General features: G+C 40.4%; 1 long non-coding RNA gene and 1 pseudogene across 1 annotated transcript; one reads left to right on the top strand and one right to left on the bottom strand.

Annotated features, from left to right (window-relative positions):
* Nucleotides 1–2536: 2536 nt before the first annotated feature.
* LOC114300147 (uncharacterized) lies at nucleotides 2537–3527 on the bottom strand. Its single transcript, XR_003642567.2, has 3 exons — nucleotides 3268–3527; nucleotides 3100–3181; nucleotides 2537–2881 (listed from the first exon to the last, which is right to left on the bottom strand). It is a non-coding gene; the product is annotated as an uncharacterized LOC114300147 (long non-coding RNA).
* Nucleotides 3528–14513: 10986 nt separating this feature from the next.
* Nucleotides 14514–22504, top strand: LOC114300741 (pentatricopeptide repeat-containing protein At3g20730 pseudogene; annotated as a pseudogene).
* The last annotated feature ends 534 nt before the right edge of the window (nucleotides 22505–23038 follow it).

Genomic DNA, 23038 nt, shown 5'->3' with positions numbered 1-23038 from the left:
AAACTTTTACCCCTCACATACATCCAAAAAGATCATGAATTAGAGGATGAATGTTGCTATAAAATTCTCGAACCCAAGACCTATTCACTATGTCATCAAAATTCAACATAGCATTACCACCCAAACAATCAAACCAATTCCTAATAGAAAGCTCATCAAATGTGTTGGGTTCAACATTTCGTTCTAGTAACACTGCGATCAGTGAACTGTGCATTACACAGATTTTGATGGTCTTTAGAGCGAAAGGAATATGAATCAAAAGAGCCTTTTTTAGCTGATTGCTTGGTTTTCTTTCTAGAAGAAGATGAAGCCTTGAAACAAAATTTTCAAAACTACTGAGATGGACGAGACAAAAAATACCAAAGAAAAAAGAAAGGAACTAAGAAATTTACCACCTACAAATGATATGGAAGAGACAATGATATTTCTTAGTTCATATTAGCTACTAAGAAATTTTTATATCATAGAGAGAAACCTATTGTGTAGATATAGAGGGAGGGAGTGAAGCATTGTCCATATTGTTTCCCTACAATTATTACTAGAGTCTAATTTTCAAGGCAATATCACAGCCAAATCAATATTCCTCGCAAAAAATCATTTTCCTAACTCATTGCGCTATACAATTACACACTCTTTCTGTCTCTCTCTCATACGAGAGAGCATCCTACCTAACCAACATGTTCATTTGCCATGAAATTTCAGTGAATTGTAGCTCTGCGGGTCTTTATCTAAGTTCAATAGTGACTGCATCCTAACATCTAACCCCACCATAAGTTCGTACTGACAACACTACTCTTTCAAGCGGCCCCATTTAAGATGAAAATACAGTGTTGCTATTTTGAGCACTTATCTGTAAATAAAAAAATATGTGATTTTAGAATTACTGATTTTGCAGAACAAAATTGCATTGCTTTGACCCATAACTTCACATCTTACTTATCTTGAGTTTTAGTCTACTAAAGTGACTTCTGTTTGAGTTTTATAAACTTGACTGTTAAAAGAATGAGATTTTTCTAGTAAAATTTGATAAATTTAATGTTTGGGGATTCTAATACTTGATTTGGTGTGCCAGGAGGTGCATGTGGGCATGGCAATTTGTATAGCCAAGGCTATGGCACTAACTAACACCGCAGCACTAAGCACTGCTCTGTTCAACAATGGCTTGAGCTGTGGGGCATGCTATCAGATCAAATGCAACAGTGATCCACAATTGTGCCTCCCTGGGACCATCACTGTGACTGCTACAAACTTCTGTCCACCTAACCGTTCTCAATCTAATGACAATGGTGGGTGGTGCAACCCTCCCCTCCAACACTTCGATCTGGTAGAGCCTGCTTTCTTGCAAATTGCTCAATATAGAGCTGGAATTGTTCCAGTCTCTTTTCAAAGGTAAGGGTTGCTCTCTAATTACCCTCACAACTTTGCTAGTTGCACTGAACACAGATAAGGGTGTAGACCCAACACCACTCTCTATGTCTCTCGTGTCATGTAGAACTTTTTATATTTATTTTTCTGCAACTAGTATTATGTACATATACCCTCAACATTCCTAAAAGTCAAACAAATTAACTAAAAAATTAGTCAAAGCAATTTGCTTAATCTGTGCTAGTTAATTTGACTATCGAATAAAGACCAATGAGTTTGTGATGTCTTATCGAGTCTTACTGTCAATAGTTTCTCCCTTCTTTAAATAAACTAATGAATATGGTTGTGTGGTGGCCTTGACTGGGTGCCCTGAGTGAAGAAAGTTACCAGATCCTATGTCTCTCAGAATCTCATACCTTTCCATGTTTGTTTATCACCAAACACCCTTCCCTTACAACAATAATAACTGTTTTTGTTTTCTCACTCACTCTCCCTCCCCTCCCCTCCCCTCCCCTCCCCTCCCCTCCACTCCTTCCTTCCTTATATCAATTAATCAATCAATTAATTTGTATTTGTTGAGAGCATTCCATTTTGCTTTCAAATCAATAGTTGTAAAGATATCTTCTTTCATCAAGACTTTCCAAAGGTCCAAACCAACCAATGACTTGCAGGTCCTGATTCATAAACTAATTTTATCCCTATGTCCTGATTGCTGATCATTGAAAGTAAAATTGATAAACTAAAATTCACAAGCTAAACATCATCGATATTCAAGGAAAGACATTCAGTCCCCATTGTGAGGAGTTTTTTTACTTTCATTAAATCAGATGCCTTTGATAAGTTGGTCTTTCAGACAGGTGTAAACAGTATATTGACACAGTTTTAAATTTGGATGCATAATTTTGGTTTGGACTTTGATGTTTTACATTATATATAGGAAGATGTGCATTGCATTCAAGTTGTCTATACTCCATACGACATAAATTTGAGATTAAATATGGAATTTTAAATCAGATTGGATGCCTCTAGGGTTGCAGATTGCTTTTCTCGGAGAGAGAAGGTTTATCAGTTGCATAGAAGGGGAAGACAGAGAGACAGAAGGATCCATACCTTGAGGAAGAGGTCAGATAGAGGGAGTTGCAGACAACGCTAAAGGGGAAGGTCGATTTCGCGTTGAAGGAGCAGATCGATTTCGCGGGAGAGACGTGTTTGAAGAAGGAGCAGAATACTTTCGCGGGAGAGACGAGTTTGGAGAGCCTTCAATCACTCTCCAATTGAAGCCAGCAGGGAAGGGATGAGGGAAAATAGGAAGCCGTTTAGCCAGCCAATTGGAGTGAGAATTTAGGGTAATATTAGCTAAAATAGTTAACCGGATTAATATGCCTCTTCCATTGGAGTTGCTCTAATAGTGCCTATAAATATGTGGGGGGGGAATTAAGCAAGGAAAACCATTACCAGCTATTACCTGGTTGATAAATCTCTTCTGAACCTGCTGAGACAAAAGAACAGCATCAACCTGCCAAACGAACATATTCAGTAACTTCCCTGGAGCAATAGCACAAAAGTCATGACACAGGGCAGCCATTCATCCCTAAGCATAAATAAAGCAACCAAATGAGGCAAAATGCTTTCAACTATCAAAACAACATAAAATTCTAGTTGGTGCGACCCACCATATCAGGCTGCAATTGATACTATATTTTCCAAAAATGTAAAATGGAAAAATGCTCATACCTGCTCATCTTTAGCCCCTTTCTTTACAAACTCCAATTCAAGAGTAAGCAATGCTAGGTTGAAGTCTTCAGGTGGAACAAATCTAGAAATATTATCACCACAAAGCATTAAAAATTTGGTAAAAACATAGCAATAACAATCAACAATTCCTTACTAATTTATGATCACCTGCTCATGGATATTGTGTCCCCAGTAGAAACTTTTGCATGGCGACGTTGGATGGCATTGAGGGCAATGTGGCCATTAGGTATGCTTTCATGTGCAGTAAGTTCTAGTCAAGGCAACAAGGGACTACAACCCATTCAAGAAACAATCTAACGAGTGGGTATCAATAAATATTTTTTCCCACATTCCAAACATGTATAGAATGCTTTTGTCTTGTCTAAGTTCTGATATAGCATTATACATCCTCATGGACCAATTGACAATGTGTAAATGCAGCTACAAACCATATGTGAAACCGCGCAAACCAAGAATTTGTACATCTTAATGATTTTGATTCTCACAGTGCTAGGAACATGAACACACCTATCAGGGTAAGTATAAAGAGGGAAGAAAACAAATATAAACATTATACATGAATTGCTTTAAAGCAGAAATGCTAACGAAGCTTACCTTTGCAATTGCGATCCATGTATAGTTGATTTCAAGCTTAGACCTGCAAAACCCAGATCAAGGCAGACCAACGGACAAATTTTCACTGCTTGGGTAAGTATAAAGAGTATTCTGTCCCTTTCTGTTTCATATAGTGCAAAATATATTCTACATGAACACACATCTAATTGGGTACCTAGGAAACCAAATGCAGCCAAGTAAAATTCAATACCTAGCTTCTGAAACTATATTCAAACAATAAACTCATTAGAAAAGAAAATATTATTCGAGTGATTTGTCAACATTTATAACGGTTCTGCAAATGCAGCCAAGGAAAATTTAGTACCTACCTTAAATGAATAAGCTATAAAGAAAAAAAATGCCCACTATATATTGACTAAGATAAAATTTGTTTTCATATACAGAACTCACTTAAACTACACTCAATTAAGTATACATTTTCATACCTTAGATTTCTTAAGTATACACCTTCTGAAAGCAGCCTTAGATTTCTTTTGTTTAAGCTTGCTAAGGTTCATTATTTGTTACTAGACCAAGAGTATAAATTTCTATTCCAAATTTTATAGCTTAATGTTGGTGGTTGGTAGTTAGAATGCCTTTTTATTCATGGTTGAGACACTAACAGATTTTGTACTTTCTATTTTCAAAGGCATATTAGCAAACAAGTGGTATGCATAATTTACACATAAATTAAATAAAAGAAAAAGAACTTGGAAATGAACAAATTGAATGGAAATCAAAATCACATAGGAGATAGAAGACTTTGGCTGATCAGCTGTAGCTACACATGACTCAGATATCTTATCATTCCCTCTCAAACTTTAGGGACAAGGAAGAACCTGAAGTTTGCCTTGAAGATAGTGAAACCTAGAGATAGAAAGAGGTACTGACATTATTATGGTACTCCATGGCAAACAAGTATTTTGCTCCATCACCACCTAAATTCGCCCTTTCCGGTGACATTTCAATTACAACATCTAAATTTCTCAAAGTTTGGTTTCTAGGTATATAGATAAAACAACCACCCTAATGAAACAGAGTAAATCATTTCAAGAAAAGCTCTAGCTTTACAATTTCACCATGAAAAGAAATCTAAACAAGAAAAAACAAGAACTAATCAAATTGCATTCCAAGTATAAAATAAAAATAAAAAACCCTAATCCTGGTTTGTGCTACAGACTACAGAGCAGTGAACTAAGAAAATTGAAGGGAAGGATGAGAAATTGAGAGAGAAGAGAAAGTGGATTTGAATTTCTTACCAGGGATGCCTCCAAACACGATAATCTATCAAAGATTTACGTACCCACAAATTTTTTTTAAAAAATGCAAATAACATATCAGATTCACCATTAACATTATTTTTCTATTCCAGAAGATGGCTCTTATATTTAATTAAGTAAACGAACAAATTATAAACACATCTACATAATTCAAGAAAACTTAGATGATAATAATAATTTTTAACGCATTTTCATCATCCCAAAAACAAAGGAACAATACAAATCTGAGTCGGCTTTTTTACCTTAGGCAAAACAACGAGAACAAAAAAAAAAAAAACAGAACATGAACACAAACATTGAGAGGGAGAGGGAGAGACAGACAGAGAATGAGTAAGAGAGGGAGAGAGGATTTATACCTCAGTTTGTTTTTAGGCTGAAAAACATGAGGCACACTAGCAACAAAATTCCCAAACCTAGGAATTGGGGCCAAAATAATCACTAATCAGACACTAGTAACAAAATTCCCAAACCCAGGAATTGGGGCCAACATTCCCACTAATCATCAATGATGCCATTTTGGTATTAACAAGAAAAGACTAACAAAACAATCTAAAAACCCTACATACACTGATTGATTTTATAAATGGGTTGGTTTCAACAAAAAAAATGAAGAAATGTTTACCAGGTAGTGTCGATAGAGGATTTCTTGACGGCTAGGCGAGACGAAGCGATGACCTTGCCGGAGCTGAGGGGCTTGATTTGGACAGGTGTAACGACGATGCCAATGAGCTGTACGGAGTTACAGAGCTCTTTCTTCCACTGAAATGCTCTCTTTAGAACAAGAAGAGTATGAGAAAGAGAAGGGAAATCAAAGAGAAAAATTGGGACAGAGAGAGATAGACAGAAGCTTGAAAAAATATACCTAGATAATGGTGGCGAGGCGAAGACGGACGGTGGCGCTGACGGTGGAGAGGCGAGGACGGCAGACGGCAGCGTTGATGGTGATGAGGCGAGATGAGTGACGCGACTGAGAGGGTGGGATCGATTGGTCGCATTTTTGTGAAATATTATAGGGGTTTGATTTGTTTTCCCCTACAAACAGTGTTAGTCGGCTATTTGGACTCTCTGTATTTAATAAACAAAACGACGTCTTTTTGAAATGTGCGACTAAATTGTAATAGTCGCTAAAAGATTTTAATCTCCCTCCTAGTTTTTCACTTTCCCGCCTAAATTTTTGGCAACCAATATTTTAAATTAGTCGCAAAAAATTACTTTTCAGCGACCAAATTACTTTAGTCGGTGAAAGTATGAACTTTTGCCTACCAATTTTTTCTTAGTAGGCAAATGTGATTTTTTTGCGACCAAAATATTTTTGGTCGACAAAAGTGGTCGGTAAATGTGTTTTTTCTTGTAGTGGCACTAGCCAGGTTGGCCATGGCATCAGCATAGCTGTTGTCATCTCGGCTAACTTGCTGTAGTTGGCAATTTTGGAACAATGCTATCAGTCTGCCCACCTCCTTTACATAGGCCACCATCATTTCATCTCGAGCAGCGTATTCATCTGTTACCTGGTTGACGATAAGTTGGGAGTCACAGAAGACCATTACCTCGTCGGCTTCTATTGCTGGTGCCAACTTTAATCCTGCTATTAGTGCTTTATACTCCGCTTCGTTGTTTGAGGCCTTAAATCCTAAACGAATGGATTGTTCCAGCATCTATCCATCTGGCGATACTAGCACTACTCCTGCCCCCGTTCCTTGTCGGTTTGAACTTCCGTCAACAAACAATCAGAAGAAGTCGCCGACATAAATACTTCAGGGCTTGAGTTTTTCTTCTTTCCTCTGTTTGGCTATCCCCAGCTGGGTTTCTTCTTGTTTACCTGCGCATCGTATACCTCGACTCAACGAAGCCTGATGTATGATGGTGCCCGATGTGAACTCGGCCACGAAGTCGACCAACACTTGGCCTTTGATTCCTGTTCTGGGTCTGAATTCTAGGTCATATTGGCCTAACACCACTGCCCATCTGGCTATCCTACCTGTCAGATCCCCTTGCTGCAACAGGGACTTCAGAGGGTGTTTAGTTAACACCACAATCTTGTGGGCTTGAAACTAATGATTCAACTTCTTGGAGGCCATTACCAAAGCTAATGTTAGCTTTTCCAAAGGTAGATATCTGGTCTCTGCATCTTTTAGGGTTTTACTCACGTAGTAAATTGCCCCATGTTCTCCTTTGTCCTTCTTGATTATTACTGCACTGACTGCATGCTTTGAGATCGCCAAGTATAAGAACAGTTCCTCTCCAGGTATTAGATTAGAGAGAACTAGAGTTGTGGTCAAGTACTTTTTCAAGTCGGCCAAAGCGACTTTGCACTCATCTGTCCATAAGAAATCTGTGGCTTTCTTTGCTAGGCTGAAGAAAGGTTTGCATTTATCAGAACTTCTGCTTATGAATTTGATTAGGGTTGCAGCCCTTCCAGTCAACATTTGCACTTGCTTTGCCGACGTTAGGCTCTCTAACTCTATAATGGCCTTGATTTGATCCGGGTTTGCCTCAATGCCCTTTCTAGTGACCAAGTATCCCAGGAATTTTCCTGATCCAACTCCAAATGCACACTTTGATGCATTGAGTCGGAGCCGAAATGTCCTTAGGATGTCAAAGACTGTCTTCAGGTCGGCCAGATGATCTTTAGGTTCCTTGGTCTTCACGACCATGTCATCAATGTATACCTCCACTGTTTTGCCTATTAGATGCCTGAACATCTTTGTCACCAATCTTTGGTAAGTTGCTCCTGCATTTTTTAACCCAAAAGGCATCACTCTACAGCAATACAACCCTTTTGGGGTGATAAATGCGGTCTTCTCCTCATCTGAGGGGTACATGGCTATCTGATGGTACCCTCTGTAAGCGTCTAGGAAGCTCATCCTTCCATGCCCTGAAGTGGCATCCACCAATTGGTCAATCTTGGGTAGAGGGAAACTGTCTTTGGGACAAGCCTTGTTCAGGCTGGTGAATTCCACGCTGACCCTCCACTTCCCATTCTTTTTCTTCACAACCACCGTGTTTGATAACCATGTCGGGTAATTTACCTCTTGAATGGCTCTGGCCTCCAGAAGTTTATCAACTTCCTCTTCTACTGCCTCAACATGCATCAACGTCGGCCTTCTTCCTCACTGGATGACAGGTTTAGCTGACCTGTCCATATTCAATTTATGGCAAGTGACCTTGGGGTCAATGCCAGGCATTTCGCATGGTGTCCAAGCAAGCACCTCAAGGTTTGAACTCTAGAATGCTTCTAATTCCCTTTCCTCTTCCTCGGCCAAGCCTGAGTCGAGGAGGAAAAAGTGCTCCTCATCCCCTTATTAGACTAAGATCTTCTTCAGGGCTTCCTCACTTTTCTTGGCTGGTTCCTTGCTGATGTCCTCAAGGACTTCCATGTCCACATCTTCAATCTCTGCTACTTCTGCTTCTCGTATGTTACAGGTGGATTTCATTGCTTCCATGGAGCAATTCTTTGCCTGCACTTGATCCCCTTTGACCTCCTTAATTCCATGCTCTATTGGGAATCACAACAGTTGGTGCAATATTGAGGGAACATCCTCCATTGCATGCAGCCATGGCCTTCCTAGGATAGCATTGTATGGGGAGGGAGTGTCAATAATTGTGAACTCAATTTTTACCTTCTTAGTGCCAGCTTGCACCTCCAAACTCATTGCTCCTAGGGGCCACATCGACGTTCCATTGAACTCGACCATTGGACTATTAGACCATTGGATTGTTCCAGATCATCTTGGTGCAGGCCAAGCTCCTTGTAACATCTGACATACATGATGTCATAAGAGATACCCTAGTCGATCAGAATTCGCTTTACTTGGCACTCTCCAATCTGGTGGGATATCACCAAGGCATCATTGTGTGGATGCTACACCATCTCTAGGTCATCTTCAGTAAAGGAGACCAATGGTCCCTGGCACTTGTCTGCCCTAGGTCTCTTCTGTCGGACCTGATACACATGTTGCAGGTGTTTTATCTTCTGGGTTTCCCCACATATCTCATTATCATTAACCTTTGAATGAATCACATTGATCACTCGAGGTCCGCCTGCTTGTGATTGCGGTGCTGGTGGAGGTGTTGCTGCCGGTGCTTGAGGTAGTCTCGCTTGCTCTTTCCTTATCCTGGTCTCATCTATGAGGTCTCTTAAATGACCCTGTCTTACCAAGTCTTCCAGATATGCCTTTAGGGCTCTGCACCCTTCAGTTAGATGCCTATCCTCATTGTGGTAGGCACAATGTTTCCCCAAACTTCTTTCCATTAATTCACCAGGAAGCTTTTCTAGTGCTTTGTAATAGGGTTGATTCCGAATTCTTTCCAGGACTTTGTAGACCGGAATTCGGAATATTGTTGTGACAGCCTGTGCAGCCCTTAGTCCTGTTTCTTGCTTATTGTATCCACCATTACCTTGGCCTCGCTTCAGTGAGCCATTTTTCTTCTCTTATTTCGACGCTTTTGTCCCCAGCGTGTCCTCCTCGGCCCTGGCATACTTTTCTATCCTGGCCATAAGTTCCTCTATACTTTTTGGTAGTGTCTTTGCTAGTGATTTTCGAAGCAGGCAATCATCTTTCAGGCCGTTCTTAAAAGACACAACCACCACCTCTTGGTTGCATCCTTGTATTTGGTTAAACACCTCATAATACCTTTTGGCATAAGCCCTAAGACTTTCATCCTCGCCAATTCTCAGAGCTATCAGGGCGTCCACCCGTAATGGCTGTAGTTTGTTTGTCACAAATCTAGCCACAAACATCTCGGCTAGGCTTTCCCAGCTTTTCACAGTTCCTTTCGACAACTTATAAAACCAGTCTGATGCAATTTCCCCAAAGGATGAGGGGAACACTTTGCAGAGCAACGACTTATTCCCGGTGTACAGTGCCATTGAGTTCAGGTACAAGCCGATGTGAAAGTTACGGTCAGACTTCCTGTCGTATATCTGGAATCTCGGCATGTAGAACCTCTTCGAGGCTTCAAACTTGTCCAATTCTACCGAGAACGGCGTCTTGGCTTGACCGGTGAGGTTACCTCGGCATCTTGTCACTTCCTTTGGAGGTAATCCCTCAGATCCTCCTTAGTCCGTCCTGGAGCTCGACTATCAACGGATTTTAGCCTCTTCGGTGCGCTACTCCCGGTGTCATTATGAGTCCTTTGGGACCTCTCTCCATTTGTTTCGTCGAAACAAAGTTCCTTCACTTGAACATGCCGATGTTCATTGGGGTCAGCTTCCTTGATACGATGCGTCCTCTGAGAATCTCCCCTTCTTGACTCTCCTCGCCCGACCTCCCTTGAAGGTGGTTGAGAGTGTTCCTCGGTCCTGGTGTGCTGGGGGACTGTAAGGACTGTTTTTTGCCCCCCTTTCTAGGCATTGTTCTTGGCCGCTGGAATCGGCATGTCTTGTAACATCAACGGTGGCTGCATGACGTTGTTCTGCATCATAAAATTGACGACCGACTGCAGGTCTGCCAATTTGTTCGCCAATCCCTTCATCTCGTCGTCCCTCCAGAGGCATCTATCCTTCCATACCCGGAGGTCGTCCTCATTATAATACCCGCCCCTCTCTGACTTCTTTGGTACATCACCCTCTGTAGACACCCTATTTTTGACCGTCCTCAAGAATTGGACATCATCGTTTGAATACTCGATGATCATCCATGCTCGTGTTCGTTTTGAGTTCCCAGAGGTCTCGGCCGCGCGCCTTACCTCAAGATCTCTCAACTTGTGGTTGTGGACCAAGCACTTGTGGTTTTGCTTTTGAGGGAAGAAGGTGGCTTGTTGGCCATTTCCTCAACCTATCGGCCAAGACATGAAGCCATCGGCCCCTCTTTCTTGCCATCGGCCAAAGGTGTTGGCCGGTCAGCACCTTTTTTGGTCGGTCAGCCACCTTTGTTGGTCAATCGGACATATTTTGTGGTCGAACCCTTTCCATCTGCTTTTGGTAGATATTTTATGCCAACTGTCACAGCTGGCATGCACAATTCACTTCCTCCATACACGTGTATGGAGGGATTTGGCCCTTGCTTAGCTTCTCCAAGAAGCTTTGCAAATTGGATTTCTATAAGAGGGGAGGCCCTCCTCCCTTCTCAGAGGTTCTGAAATTTATGGTTAGAGAGTTTGTATCTATCTATCTCTATAGTTCCTTCTCTTTACATTTGTGTGTGTGTTTTGTGCTCTAAAGGGTGTTTTGTTCACACTTTTGCACACAAACACCTAGCACTACACCATCCTTGGTTGTTGAGGCATTAGGGAGTTGGTGTTAGGATTCTTAAGCTATTTTTGATCAGAGAAAGGTGCTGGTGTTGTGTTCTTGAAGGTGTTCTTCAAGGGTGAGCATTCTTGCTTTAGATACCCCTTTCTTGTTTAAGCTTTTAGCCCTTCTTGCTTATTGTTTTAAGCTTATCTATTAACTGATAAAAGTTCTATTTTTACTTGCTTTAGAACTTTATTTAAGGTCATTTTGAGGTTTGGGATTGTTTACCCCCTCCAAGGCCTTGTTAGACCTTGTTTTAGGCCATCCCTTTTGGCCCTTGCTTTAAGCTTTGCATGGCCTCTCTACCACTGAAATCCAGAGGATTCTCAGTGGTGGAGAGGTGGTTTTGGTGTCCTAAATAGGAGAGGGTCATCCCCTCTCCTTGTTATCTTGTTTGCTTGCATAAATGGCTTATGTAGGTAGCATGTGTGCTTAGCTTGTATTAGCTTCATTTTAGCAATTATTTGGTGTTATTTTGCCATGCTATACCTCTGTTTTAAGTTGGTTTAGTTGGCTCTTACATGCTCTATATACTTGTCATGTAATCCCCTTTATTTGCCTTAACATGCATAATGTTGTAACATGTTATTCTAGCATGATTTTGGCTCAACTCCATGAAGCTTTTAGCCTTGTTGTAACATGATTAAGCTCTAATTTGAGTTGTTTTGGTCATGCTTGCATTGCTTTGTATAGCTATGAAGCATTATAGCTTGTTAGCTTTGAGTGTTTAAGTCACTAGCATGCTTTACTTAGGCCATTTCAGTGGTTTGGCATTACTTGTTATATTATTTCAATCCATATAGCATGCTTGTACACTTGCATTTATCACTCATTTAATGTCTTAAAGAGTTGATGTCTTATGCCTCATGAATGGACCATTGTGCATGCCTCCATGTTTAGGCCTCTAGGATGCCATTTCAATGTGTTTTTGGTCTTGTTCTAACATGCCATAACTCTGATTTTTGTTGCTTGAGTCATGCCATGTTTGGCTTTGATGGGTGTAGTGTGACACCTCTTTTGTGGCCTTGTATACTCCATGTTTTGACCCTTCATGCTAGCTTGTTTTGGCTTTGCTCCATACATGTTTTGTCATTGTTTTGACATGCTCTAGGACTGTTTTGGTTGTCCTTGGCCCTTTGGGGTTCAATTCATGTGGCCATAGTGTAAGCCCCTTTTGTTAGTCTTAGGCTTCGAGCCTCATGCATGCTAAGCTTATGATTATGTGTGTGATTTGGCATCATTCCTAACATCATTTCAGAGCATGTAGTGTTGTCACACTTTCACGCTTTTCACTCTTTAAGTGCTCTTGAGAGTTGTCCTCTTTATGCCTTAATGCTTGGACCAATATGTGTGCATGCTTGTATTGCCTTTTGGTGCCTTAGTCATGGTGTTTTGGCCACTGATTTTGGCATGGCTGAGGTCTACCCATGTTAGTTTAAGTCCATCTTACCATGTTGTTGCATGCTTGTTTCATTTTGCATGTTGTTGCATGTTATGCATGTTTGCATATTTAGGTTGTATGCCTATTACATATTGTATGCTTGCATGCTCATGTTGCATTAGGTTTGTTTACATGCTTGCTTGAATGCTTAGGTTGCATAGTATTGTGTGTGCATTCCCTTGCCTCTTGATCAAGCATGATAGAGGTTTGGGACCCTTATGTGTTTTGTGCATTGATTTGATATTGAATTGCTCCTTTGGCCATTAGGCATTGAAATGAGTGATTGGTGGCCCGAGGGTCGAGGACAACACTCCTTTGAGTCTCAAACATGATAAGGAGGGTGGTCGTGCAAACATTGCCTTATAAATGCATTGCCATGCTCTGTTTGTCCTCTGCTGCACCAAAATAGGATTCTGCAGGAAGAGATGGCCGGTCGGCCATCTTTAGTGCCGGTTGGCTACAAATTTGTGGCCGAGAGCCCCATTATTGGTCGATGACCAGTTCCCTCTAGCCGATGGCCTTACCACTTGGCCGATGGCCTCTCAGCACATCCATGAGATGGATCAAAAGTGTTCTGGAGATTTGTACAATTTTTAGAGGTACAGAGCAGTGCAAATAGAGGCAACATGTGGCATGGCAACGGATTTCCGAGCGAAGCTGAACGAGCATGCATTCGTCCCTTTTCCCAAGGCTGCTTTACTATTTTTCGTAGCTTAATTAATTTGTTTAATTAGTTAAGTGTTGTGTAATAATTAATTAGTTGGTTAGTTAGTTAATTAGGTAATTTGTATTATTCTTTTGGACCCTCCGTTGAGAGGGCAAATTGTGTAATAAGTGTGCGTGCGCGTGTGTGTGTGCATGTCTTCCAACCCCTATTTCTTTCTCCTTTTTACTTACCTGCTTTTGATGGTTAGTCTTAGGGCATATTTCAATTAGCATCCTTATGCTATGCATGCGTGCATCATTCATCTATATTGCATGCACCGAGCTCGGCGCATCATACTAACTGCATTATACTTCAATTCCAAGTTGAATACATGTATCGAATTGTCGCATCCCATATGCCATCTTAGATTAGCCGAGCCTATTCTAATTGCATTTTGCATGTGTTGCATTAGCCATCTTAACACGAACTAGGATCATGCACTGATTACTAACTAGTTTCTGTTTTGGCTCGGAGTACACTGTGAGTGTTTACGCTTTAGCATCTTGCATGTATGTAAGTATTAACATGACAGCATGCTTGCCATGAGGCTAATTGCTTACATGATATAACAGCCTGAATGCCTGTGGGTGAAGGTTGGATTACTTGAACTGGAACAATTCATTGAAATTTGCGTTTTAGCCTACATATGAGTAGCAAGCTCCAAACCATTTCCAAACAAACGGATATGCGATGCTTTGTTCCAAATTAGGCGATCTAGTCTATACTTGTATGCTGTACGCATCACGTACTAAGATTAGCTAATTAACCGGAATAAGAACGCATGTGTTTTCAAAAACAAGATATCGTGTTTAGTACAGGCCGATCTTTGATCGGGCGAGCGGGGGGGCTCATAGATGACCTTCCCCAATCGTACCCAAGTTCCCGAGCCAAGGCAACTTTGGTGATGACGGGCATGTGGCCTTAGGCAACGAATCAGGGTTTCCTAAATTCCCCCAAAATAAATATTTAGGTGGCGACTCTGTATCTGGCAAAGCAGTCCATGTTTGGCACTTCTTTCTTAAAAATCAGTTTTCCAAAATGATTTGCCGGATTTGGACTCTTTGGTGGTTTATCAATCTCACATTGTACATTGTGGGATCAGATTAAGAACCGTGACATTTGAGTCCAAACTGTAGCATGAGGCCCACGGGGAGCGTCTACACCCTCTTTGCCGAAGTCTTTCTCTCCGGGATTCTGATCCCGAGTTTCTTCGTTGCAGTTATCCTCCTCCGTGTTAGGGTCAAGTTGCTTATCACTCCTAGTAGAGATGTCATCCCCAACCTTTTCTTTTTGTCTGTCATTGGCCATCTAGTCTCCTTTCTTTCCCACTGACGGCACCAAATTGGGTGTGCTGTTTTCTGACCACACTGCCAAACAGGTACTCAACTAGAGAGCACCGATAGAATAGATTGTGCCCAAACAACTTGTAACAGAAAGAAAAGACTCCGGCAGTGGTTCGTCCACTCGGGGGCACTTCGACGATCAAGTCAATTGTCTCTCAAAGCTAACAAAAGTGCTTAACTCACTATTCAGAATACAAAAAGCGTATCTTAGACCCACGAGGGTGCCTTACTTTTATAACCAACACTGACCTGATCCCTATAGAAGCCTAGCTTCAATGGATTCTGGCTCAGTGCCTATCTAGGACTCTTAAATAGATAAAGATAAACTCCCTAAGAGCTTTATCTTTATCCGGGCTGAAGTCCTCCCTCATTCTAGGACTCTTGTAACTTATCCGCTCATCTCAGATTTCGATATCTCCGCAGATAACCTCTGCCTAGCCGAGATTACCTCGGCGTCAAGTCAAGGACATGTGGCACCTCGGCTGGCACTTCGGTGCCACCTTGGCCACGTGTTGCGATCCAAAAAATATGTCCCCACAATTATAGATTTATAAAAAAAAAAATTATAACGTTTATTATTAATATTCATAAAATTTATTACTTATATGAAGTTATTTTTTTAAAAAATACACTAAATTGGAATTTTATCTTTAAAAAAAATTAGGTGAATGTAGGTAATCTTATCATATTTTATTTTCAAATCATTTCAACTTCAAAATTCTTTGAACACGAGCTTGAAGAGAACTGAAGTCCGAACATGAAGAGAACCTGCCAGAAAAAGATTAGCAATCTCAACAAAATACTAGAACCCACATCCGTAAAATCACCTCCATTTACTTTGCCACTTGGGAAGATTACAAGATGCTCTAAAACTCATCTTCTCTAACCCAACTCACTCGGATTATTCTCTGCATTCAAAAATTCTGCAGCTCTGCATCCAGAGAAAAGAAAAAGTGGAGGGCCGTTTGATTCACAGTCATCTTTTAACCAATGGGCTTCATTCAAATGCATATTTAAACACAAATTTAGTTATATTCCATTCGAGGCACAGTGACATGGTTAACTCCCGTAAAGTGTTTGATAGAATGTTTGAAAGGAGTTTGGTCACTTGGACCGCGTTGGTATTGGGTATTCTCAAAATGGGTACTCAAAGGAAGCTCTTGTGGTGTTTTCAGCAATGCATAGGATTGGTGTTAAGGCTAATCAGTTCACTTACGGGAGCGCTTTGAGGGCGTGTACGAGTATGATGTGTTTGGACAGAGGGAAGCAAATTGAAGGATGTATTCAAAAGAGTAGGCTTGTTAAGAACTTGTTTGTGTAGAGTGCATTGGTTGATTTGCATTCCAAGTGCGGGAAAGCGGAAGACGCTTGTTACATTTTTGAGTCGATGTCGGAGAGGGAGGTGGTTTCTTGGAATGCGATAATAGGTGGGTATGTTGTTCAGGGTTTTGCTAATGATGCCTTACGATTGTTTCGCTCAATGCTTAGAGCAGGTATTGTCTTTGTCACATATTCTTGAAAATTTTAAATTTTAAATTATTATGCATGTGTTGTTCTTGCATTGTCCACTATTGGTTTGATGCGTAAATCATAAAAGAAAATAAAATCAAAATGTGTAAAGTCATTTAGGTAGTTAGATGGTGTAATCCAACGCATTTCATATGGTTGAGTGTAAATTTGAACTCATAGATTTGTAGAAATTAAAATGGTATTTATGAATACAAGCAAAATAGTATTATGAAGTGAAATGTTAATAGGATTCGGCTAAGCCCAAAGGATATCTTCAAAGAAAAAATCCCTGAAAACACGAGTAAAAATGTGAGAGCAAAACTGGGATTCTCATAGTATAACTTCATCTTGAGGGGTATTGCAAGAATCCACTAAAATTCTTTCGAACACTATGATGCATGCTTATCTCATCATCTCTTTTTCCACCTAGATTCCTAGAAGATTTGTTATCAGATTATTCTATTTCATTTGCACTTTTTTGGGTTCCCCAAGATAAGTAAAGCACCTTCACATTTAGTTGATCATAAAGTGGGCAATCAATTTTGTAAGAGAGTGATAATAGATGCCTTTCTCATTAAAAGCATGAACTTTTTAACATACTTGCAATGAATCTTGATACTACTTATGCTGCATTTTCAATGTTTGAGCTGCTTGGCAAGCTCAAGAGACAGAAGATGTAACCACTCATTGTGTTTTTTTCTTTCAAATGAACATTCATTTGTGTTTCAATCCTAACCATATGTAGACTGCCCGGAACTCCGGCTCCGCGCGCGAGGGCGCGAATCGTTATTCGTAGCTACTATAGTTCGGACTCCTATCACGGTTCTGAATCTAATCTCATAAAGTGCAATGTAAGACTGATAAATCACCAAAGAGTCCAAGTCCGGCAAATCGTTTTGGAAAACTGATTTTAATTAAGAAGTGCCAAACATGAACTGCTTTGCCAGATTTCAGAGTCGCCACCTAAATATTTTATTTTGGGAAATTTAGGAAACCCTGACTCGTGCCGAAGGCCACGTGTTCATCATCACCAAAGTTGCCTCAGCTCGGGAACTTGGGTACAAGAGGGCAATGTCATGCAATGAGCACCCCCGCTTGCCCGATAAAAGTTCGGCCTCTACTAACAAGATATGTTGTTTTTGAAAACACATGCATTCTTATTCCGGTTTATTAGCTAGCTTACTATGTGATGTGCAGAGCAAACAAGTATAGACTAGATCACTCAACTTGGAACAAAACATCGCATGTTTGTTTGTTTGAAAATGGTTTGAAGATGCTACTCGCAAGTAGGCTAAGACGTGGATTTTGCCACCCTCAAGTGGGCTTAGAAAACATGATGATTTGCTACTCTCAAGTGGGCTTAAAACTCGTATTTTGATGAATTGTTCCAATTCAAACAATCAAGCATTTATCCACAGGCATTCATGCAGTTTAGTCACTTAAGTAGTTAGCCTCATGGTAAGCATGCTAGCATGGCAATATACACATCTCATGCAGTATGCAAAAGCGTAAACACTCACAGTGTACTCCGAGCCAAAACAGAAGCTAGTTAGTAATCAATGCATGATCCTAGCTATGTCAACAATGCCTAATGCAACACATGCAAAAATGCGACTAGATAGGCTCGACTATTTTAAGATGTCATGTGAATGCAACTTGATAACATGCATTCAAATTAGTATCGAAATACAATGCTATTAGTATGATGTGCCTAGCCTGGTGTATGCAAGACAGATGAATGATGCAAACATACGATCATAAGGATGCTAATTGAAACATGTTCCTAAACTAACCAACGAAAGATGATAAGTAAAAGGGAGAAAGAAATGGGGGTTGGAAGACATGCATCACACACACGCACACTTATTACAACAGTTGTGCCCTCTCGACAGAGGGTCCGAATAATAAGCTAAACTAGCTAATCTAGGCTAATTAAACTAATTATTACAAATCAACTAATTAACTAACTTAGCTAATTAATTATTACAAAACTTTAACTAATTAATCAAATTAATTAAATTACAAAATCAACTAAGTAAGAAACTAAAATAGGCTGCCACAGCTCTGCCTCGGAATGATGAATGATGCATGCTCGGTCGCGTCCTCCCGGAAATCCACTACCGTGCCTCATGATGCCTCTATTTGCACTGTTTTAGGCTTCTGAAAACTATGCCAACTTCCAAGATGATTTTGATCCACCTTAGGACCATGTTGAGAGGTGGTCGGCCAAGAGGAAAGGTCATCGGCCAAAGATAATGGATATCGGCCACAATTGATAGCCGATCGGCAGATTTGATGGTAGATCGGCCAATGTTTCCTGTAGATTCTCCTTTTGCTGCAACAGAGCACTAACAGAGGCATGGCAGTTTATTTACAAGAAAATGTGTGCGCAACCACACTCCTTATCATGTCTAAGGCTTAAAGGATTGTAGTGCTCGGCTCTCGAGCCATTGATCACGCATCTCAATGCATGATGGCCAAAGGAGCCAAGTGTGCACAAATCAATGTCAAATGAATGCACAAAAACATTTAAATGCCTTAACCTCCATCATGCTTGATCAAGAGGGTCGGTGACCGAGAATTGAGGCACGTTTCATCACTTCAAGTATGAAACGTCCCTCGTTTCTCGTGTTTGGACTAACACCCAATCCAAACAAAATGCAATGCAAGGCATGCACACACAATGCAATGCAATAAGCATGCAAAAATCATATAATGCAACAAAGCATGCAACAACATGCAATGCACCAAGCATACAACAACATGCTATCTAATCAACATGCTAAACATCATGAACATGCAATAGCATACAAATAACAATGTCATGCAACAATATGCAAACAACAATGCAATGGTAAGGGCCATATAATGCAATATTCAATGGACCAAACCAACCCCAACCTAGCCCCATGCATGCCAAGACAATGGCCCAAAGCATGCTGAAAATGAAGTCCAAAAGTATATACAAGCATGCATGCCAATTGGTTCACAAATAAAGCATGAAGGCACCAACTCTCAAGCACATTAAAGAAGTGGAAAATGTGAGAGTGTGGCAGTGAAATAGGTTCTGAAATCATGTAAGGAATGATGCCAAATCATGCACATGACACAAGCATAGCATGCTAAGAGGCTCAAAGCTTAAAACTAGCAAAGGGGCTTGCACCATGGCCATAACAAGCAAGCCCCAAAGGGCCAAGGTGACTCGAAACAGTCCCAAGGAAAGTCAAAACAAGACCCAAAACATGCTTGAACATAGCCAACACAAGCTAGAATTAAAGGCATGAAGCATGGAGCATACTAGGCCAACAAAGAGGATTACACTACACCCACCAAAACCAAGCATGAGATAACTTCACCCACTAAAATCAGAGTTATGGCATGTCAAAATAGGACTAAAAACCCACTGAGATGGCATTCCAAAAGCTTAGGCAATAAGGCATGCATATAGGCTCATACTTAAGGCATAAAGCATGACTCACCAAAAGCATTGAAATAGTGAAGCATGAGAGAATATGGCCACACTATACATACTGAAATCATGGTTGAAATGAGACCAAAGCATGCAAACACCTCAAGTAAGCCATACTAGAGGCCATGAAATTCAAAGCTAACAAGCAAGAATGCACTATGGCTATACAAAGCATGGCATGCATGACCAAAACAACATCAAATAGAGCTTAAGCATGGTAAAACATGAGGAAAAGCTTCTTGGAGTTGAGCCCAAAGCATGATGCATTTTAGGGTAGTGAATGGATTTGCACTACAAGTGCAAGGAGCATGCATGATATGATTAAACCAAGCCAAAACAGTGTTATGTCATGAAAAAACAAGGCCTAAGGCATGCTGAGATAGAGCCACAAAGAGGTAGAAAAACATGCCAACTTGTTGAGCCATCAATACAAGCATTCAAGAGAAGAGGAGGGGGGACAACCCCCTCCTATTTAAGGCTTCAAAACACACTTTTTGTCACTGAAAATCCACTGGATTTTAGTGGCTAAAAGGCCAAAAGGAGATGATCTCGAAGGCCTAAAGAGGTGGCTCAAAACAAGGCCAAATAAGGCACAAGGGGGGGTATACCACCCCCCAACACCAAAGAGGCCTTAAACAAACATGTTAAGCACTTCAAAACAAGAATTTTTTTCATTTGAAAGCAAGGCCTAAAACAATATGCAAGGATGGCCAATATGGTATACAAACAACGGCTTAAAAGGGGAATACACTCACCCTTGAAGCACAACTTTGAAACCAGTAGCTTCTGAGGCAAAAACTAACTTTCAGAGCTCAAATAACACTCCCAAGAATCTCAGCTCAAAGATGGTGGTGTGTTGCTAGGTGTTGTAGTGAAAAAGTGAAGACAAAACACACTTTAGAGCACAAACTCCCACAAATATATATATAGAGAGAGATATAGAGAGAGAGATACATATATATATATATATATATCTTGTATATCAAAACTCAGAACCTCTAGAAAGGGAGATGGGCCTCCCTTCTTATAGAAAACCAAGTCCTAAGCTTCTTAAACAAGCTAGGACTTGGTTTGAATCCCTCCATACACGTGTATGGAGGATACACCAAGTGACCAACAGCTGGCACCAGCTGGAAGAAAAATATCTGCAAAAGTAGAAAAGGGGTGTCGGCCAAAAAAATGGTCGATCGACCGAAAAGAGTGCCGATCGACCATCACTAATGGCCAATGACAAGAAAACATGGCCGATAAGCACAAGGCTTGGCCGATGGGTTGTAGGGCTGGCCAACAAGCCACCCTCTTCCCTCAAAAACAAAACCACAAGTCCTTGGTCCATAAACAACTACAAAACAGACAAGTTGAGAGGTTCTAAGGCAAAGTGCGCAGCCGAGGCCTTCAGGAACTCAAAACAAACACGAGCATGGATGATCATCGAGTGTTCAAACGATGACGTCCAAGTGTTGAGGACGGTCAAAAATGGGGTGTCTACACCATAGTCAATCTTGTTTGATTAAATCTTTACTATGTACGCTCAACTTAATGAACAACTATCCACTGGAAGTTATCAATCAATGGCATATATTACAAACAAGTGTAAGCACTGATATTTTAGCTACTACTTCTATTTCATGAATGTGGATACATTGTTTCCCTTTATGAATTTTTTCTTGCCGTTATTCCGACTCCAAATTTTAATAGGTATGATCCCTGATTCCTTTACCTTGGGTAGTATTATGAAAGCCTTTGTTAGAGGAAGCAGTCTGATGAAGGTCATCCAAATACATGGATTCATCATTCAACTGGGCTATGAATCACATAATGTTTTGACTGGATCACCGATTGATGCATATGCAAAATGTGAGAGTGTTAGAATTATAGATCGGATTTACAAGAGTATGCTAAAAAAAGATACAATAGCGTGCACTACATTAATCACTGGATATGCACGTGAAGGTACCTATAGTAAAGATGCCTTTGATCTCTTCAATGAAATACATCAGATGCATATGGGAGTTGATAATGTTATATTATGCTCTATGCTCAGTATATGTGCCAATACAGCATCACTGGATTTGGGAAGACAAATTCATGCCTTGGTGTTGAAATGTCAATCCAAACATGATGTAGCCATGGGAAACACTCTCATTGATATGTACTCAAAATCTGGAGAAATTTAAGATGCTAAACAAGTTTTCAATGAGATAGAGCAGAAAAATGTTATTTCGTGGACGACATTGATTGCCGGATATGGAAAGCATGGCTATGGGCATAAGGCGATTGCCTTGTATAAGAAGATGGAATGTGAGGTGTTGAAACCAAATGACGTTACATTCTTGACTTTTCTCTTTGCTTGTAGCCATGCTGGCTTGACTACTGAAGCATCAGAATGCTTCAATAACATGGTTGGTAAATACAATATCTTGCCAAGGGTTGAGCACTATTCTTGTACGGTCGACGTCTTTGCACATGGAGGGCAGTTAGAAGAAGCCTATATTCTAATACAAAAGATGAATATTAAGCCTAATGCCTCACTTTGGGGTGCTATTCTTGGGGCATGCAACATTTATGGTGATATGTCTCTTGGAGAAGTAGTTGCCTAGCATTTGTTTAATATAGAACCTGAGAAGTCAGTCAACTATGTGGTTTTAGCATGAACATATGCTGCAGTTGGCTTGTGGGATAGTGTTTGGAAGACAAGGAAATTAATAGAAGAGAGAAGTCTAATAAAGTATCCGGCATACAGCCTTCTTCGGTCCATTAAAAAGAGGGTGCCTCTTTTGCAGCCAAAGTTGAAATTGCTGCACTGAACTGCATACATGTCTTGTTCTTATTGGGTTAGATGCAAGTCTTGTGTTGATGCCACAAGGGAAATGCAACAGATGTTTGTTTCATCATAATATATTAATGATCGAAGGACATCAAGGAGGTTTTTGATTGTAACGCCCTCAAAATAATACAAATAACCCAACTCATAAGAGAAATGAATATAACATAATTGGTACACTTTCTCATAACATAATTCGTATTACAAAAAGGATTACATGCATTATACATTCATAAACGTTCATTCTGAATCTACAGCATGTAATGCAAATTAATAATAACAAATTAAATGCCCTATGAGCTTACATCTTTGCAAGACATATCTTGGTTATAACCAAAAGTGAGTTTCGTTCATTACATCATAAGCCCTTGGCTTTAAAAAAATATACAATCAAAATAAGAAACCCTTGCTTCCAAAAGTTTCTCCAACGCTATTGCCTTGGTGGAGGCATGCCATCATTACCTCAAAATGTTATTCCTAAGTAGGGTGAGCCACAGCCCAGTAGAAACCATCTAAC

The sequence above is a fragment of the Camellia sinensis genome, chromosome 7 (assembly GCF_055761805.1).
Source record: "Camellia sinensis isolate YWXY chromosome 7, ASM5576180v1, whole genome shotgun sequence".
NCBI lineage: Eukaryota > Viridiplantae > Streptophyta > Magnoliopsida > Ericales > Theaceae > Camellia > Camellia sinensis.
This window is presented reverse-complemented; position numbering and strand designations above follow the sequence as displayed.